The sequence below is a fragment of the Morus notabilis genome, unplaced genomic scaffold, assembly GCF_000414095.1.
Source record: "Morus notabilis unplaced genomic scaffold, ASM41409v2 Scaffold605, whole genome shotgun sequence".
Taxonomy (NCBI): Eukaryota; Viridiplantae; Streptophyta; class Magnoliopsida; order Rosales; family Moraceae; genus Morus; species Morus notabilis.
In genome coordinates, this window is record NW_010363898.1 from 272,682 (window position 1) to 277,676 (window position 4,995).

A 4,995-nucleotide genomic window follows, 5' to 3' on the forward strand; every position below is an offset into this window, starting at 1 on the left:
CGACCAGTAGTGTTGCACTGCTCTGTCACCGGTCGACTGGTTGACACGGGGTTTGACCTTGTTTGGTATGGAATTATTGTTTTGACCCCTGTTTTCGGGGAGAACCCAAATTAGTTTCATTTGGGGACTTGAGATAAATGGATTAGCATTTTTAATCCTTGTTTTGAGATTGAAAACCCTTGGAATGATAATTTGAAACATGAAAATGGATTAGGGCACACTAATAGGAAATCTTGGTTGGAAATTGACTTTTGGATTACTTTAGGAATGAGAATTAATCCTAAAGTGTTGTTTTGCATTAGCGATCGCTGAGGATTCAGACTGAAGGGGCTTGAGGAAGCAGAAGCCGGAAAAGGCAACGCTAGTCCCAGGTTTGATAGTCCGAGGTAGGATTTCTATCCTTTTTCCTTGTGAGCCTGTTTTCAAAAAGGATTTTGGCCTTGAAAATGTTTTAAAGAAAGGGATTGATTTGTGAAAGAAAACGCTTTGAAAACCATGGCTTGTTTAGTCATGGAACCTCATGGCTTGTCCAGTCACGGGGCCCGTGGCTTGAAAAGTTCGTGGGGTCGTATTAACGATTTCAAAATATTAATGATTGATTTCTTAAGCAAAGAGATCTTGTGAACTGGTAATAGAGTCTATTGCTGTAAGCCTAGATAGGATGCGGAGAGTGCATCCTCGGGGGCAGAACCTGAAACTCAGTCCGGGTAGGCGAGGCACTTGGTTAGGTAAGTAATTTGTACTAATTACTTGCTGAAACCTGTAAAACGGTTATTTACAGTTACATTTCCTTTGAGAAAAAGGATGTGAGGTTCCGGCTGTTCTGTCGGGACTTAATGTCTTATTTTATTTACTTATTCATTTATGTATTCCCATGCACACTTATTATAACATTTATTTCAAATTATATCCTACTGGGCCTTTCGCTCACGTTTTATGTTTTAAATGTACTAAACCCCTCCCAGGAGATTCTAGGAGCGGTGCACAGTAGCTGGATATTTGCTACGGAGCAGCTGAGTTGTGCTGCTGTTAGAATCAAGTGAGGATCGTGGACATCCTCTTGGACAAATGTAAAGAATTTGAGAAATTCTGTAAACTTATATAATATTTGGATTTACTAGACTGTGGTTGATGTCTACTGTAATAATTATTTACATGAGCATGTATGTACGATACTGTATGTCCTGTGGGGTGGAGCCCTGTGTGTCAGAGGCTCCGGGATTCTGTAATGTAATTTATTCATATTTTAATGCAATTAAGTGTGGGGCTCGGTTGGGAACCTGCTTTATTAATCCCAAATCGAGCTCCACGTCACCCACCCCATTTGGGGGGGCGTGACAGCTTCACGTTCATGGCGCTACCACCTTTGAATCTCATTCGGCCACAACACCCTCTATTTCTCACATCCATGGTAATTCTTCTTCTGCTCTTTCTATCTCACATCCATTTATTCCACCCAATACTTAGGTAATTAATACTGGTGCCACACATCATGTATGTTGTTCTTTTTTTATGTTTACAAATTATATATCAGTTCACAACACAACCATCACTTTTCCTAATGGTCACAACGTTGACATTAATCAAGTCGGCACTGTTCAATTGTCCAACTCTCTGGTCTTGCACAATGTCTTATTTGTTCCCCTATTTTCCTTTAATCTTCTAAGTGTAAGTGCTATCACCATCAGCCATAACTGTTGTGTTAATTTCCTCTCTAATTCGTGTGTCATTCAGGACCTCACTCAGGCTTGACGATTGGGAAGGGTAGACGCCAAAGCAATCTTTATTTTTTTGAACTAGGACTCTAGTTTATAACTCCCTATTTTCTTGTTCTATAATTTCCAAAAATGATGTATGGCACTATCGCCTTGGACATCCCTCTCCTGTCAAAATTCAGATTCTTCATAATGAATTACAAATTCCTAACTCTATTTCTCATTTATCTTCACACTGTCGCATTTGTCATATGGCTAAGCAAAAATGGCTTCCATTTATCTCACACAATAATATGTATGCAAAACCTTTTGATTTAGTTCACATTGATATTTGGGGCTCTTTTAATGTCAAAACAACTGCTGGTCACAAATATTTTCTCACTATAGTTGGTGATTGCACTCATGCTACTTGGCTTTACCTTTTATGCGCTAGGTCTGATGTTCTCACCATTTTTCCATATTTTTACACTCTTATTCAAACTCAATATAATCTCACAATAAAATATGTTCGTTCTGACAATGCACCTGAATTAGCCTTTCTTGATTTTTTCCGTTCCAAGGGGATCATTCCGTATCATTCTTGTGTTGACACACCGGAACAAAATTCAGTGGTCGAACGCAAGCTCCAGCACATCCTCAATGTGGCCTGTGCTCTCCTTTTCCAATCTTGTGTCCCTCTTTGCTATTGAGGCGAATGTGTCTTAACGTTAGTTTTTTTTTTTAATTAATCATACACCATCTCCTTTGTTATCCAACAAAATCCCATTTGAGCTTTTGAACAACAAAAAACCATTTTATGCTCATTTGCGGACTTTCGATTGTCTCTATGATGGCTCCACTCTTCCTAGTCAGCGTACAAAGTTCTCTTCCCATGCTCGTGCTTCTGTGTTTTTAGGCTACCCTTTTGGTTACAAGGGTTACAAGCTACTTGACTTAGAGAGTAACAAAACCTACATCACTAGGAATGTTCAATTTCATGAGACCATCTTTCCCTTTGCTAACACATAACCCGGACCTATTTTCCATGATTTTTTCACTGATCGTGTCCTCCCTACTCTCATCCCCAGTACATCACCTTCACACCATACTTAGGTCGCCTCCACCATTGATCCTTCTACTCCTTCAGGATGCTCTGCTCCCTCTTCTACTGCCCCTTTATCTCATCCCCATCGTGTATCCAAACCACCATCTTACCTGAAAGATTATCATAGTTACCTGGCTGCACACTCTTTCTCTATTACAGATGTCCCATCTTCCACCTCCACTTCATATCCTATCTCTTCCTCTCTTAGTTATCACAGGTTGTCTTCTCCATACCGTCACTACATCTTATCTATTTCCTCTCACACTGAACCTGCGTCCTTTTCCCTAGCCTTTGAGATTCTGGTGTGGCGTGATGCTATGAATGTGGAGCTGCAGGCCTTGGAAAGTAATGGCACCTAGTCTATTGTTTCTTTCCCTCCTGGCAAACACTCTGTGGTCTGTAAATGGTTGTACAAAACAAAATTTTGTACCGATGGTACTATGGAACGATATAAAGGCCGTCTTGTGGCCAAGGGGTTTACACAACAAGAAGGCATTGATTTTCTTGACACTTTTTCCCTAGTAGCTAAGCTTGTTACTGTAAAGGTTTTACTTTCCTTGGCTACCATTTTGAGCTGGTCTCTCACTCAATTAGATGTCACCAATGCCTTCCTCCACGGTGACCTCACTGAAGAAATTTATATGGCCCTTCCTCCTAGTTACACTTGTCGACAGGGGGAGTATTTGCCTTCTAATGTATTTTTTCACCTTCATAAATCCATATATGGGCTGCGACAAGCCTCTAGGCAATGGTTTCACAAATTCTCCATTGTTTTTCTCGCAGAAGGCTTCACTCATTCTGCTTGTGATTATTCTCTGTTCATTAAATCACATGGACATTCTTTTCTAGCTCTCTTGGTGTATGTCGATGATATTATCATCACAAGTAATGATCAAGGAGCCGTGGACAATCTAAAGTCTGCTCTTGGTAAGCAGTTTAAGATGAAAGATCTGAGAGCCCTAAAATATTTTTTGGGTTTAGAAGTTGCTCGTTCAGTTGCTGGTATTTCTATTTGCCAACGCAAATATGCTCTGGAACTACTTTCTGATGTAGGGTATTTGGGATGTAAACCTTCCTCTATCCCTATGGAACTGAACCTTAAACTATCAACTTCTGAAGGTGATTTACTGCCTGATCTTACTAGCTACCGGCGCTTGATTGGGAAGTTAATATATCTCACCATTACAAGGCCTGATCTCAGCTATTCGGTTAACCGTCTCGGCCAATTTTTGGATGCTCCTCGTACTCCACATCTCCAAGCAGCCATTCGCATCCTGCAGTACATTAAGAAAACTCTAGGTCAAGGTCTCTTCTTTCCTTCAAACTCGACAATCCAACTTAAAGCCTTTGTGGATGCTGATTGTGGTACATGTCCGGATACGCGGCATTCACTCACTGGATACTGTGTATTCCTTGGTTCTTCCCTTGTCTCTTGGAGATCAAAGAAACAACAAGTTGTTTCTCGATCTTCAGCTAAAGCTGAATATCGTTCTATGGCCAACACTACTTGTGAGATTGTGTGGTTACTTTGTCTTCTTCTCGAATTGCATGTTCAACATCATGGTCCAGCTTTGCTTTACTGTGAAAATCAAGCGGCGCTTCACATTGCAGCCAATCCCATTTATCATGAGCGTACAAAACATATAAAGATCAATTGTCATTTCGTGCGTCAGAAAATACAGGCCGGGATCATAAAAACCATGCATGTCACCGCTCACAATCAACTTGCGGATCTGCTCACTAAAACCTTACATCATTCGCAGTTTCATCTTCTTTTGGGCAAGATGGGAATCTAAAATTTATATTCTCCATCTTGAGGGGTAGTGCCTGATTCGGCACGGCCCGGTTCGTTACTGTTACGGGCCGTGCCGGCACGACACGTGTAATGGACTAAGGCTGGGCCTCAACTTCTCAGCCCGCGGCCCAAGCACGTGGAGGCCCGCGGCACGGCCCTTATTCGGCCCGGCCCAAGCCCGCGAAACGGCCCACGAAGAAGCCCATTTCATTTGGTCCAGTGGGCCCTTCGCGGGCCCAACGGAAAAAAACTGAATTTTAACCTAAAAATCCCCTATAAATACCCCTTAATTCCACCATAAATCCCACACAACAATTCACTCTCATCTTCTCATCTCACTCTCATTCTATCTCTCAACTTGTCTCTTTGATTTTGATTCTAAGCTTTTTTCTCGCGTTCAT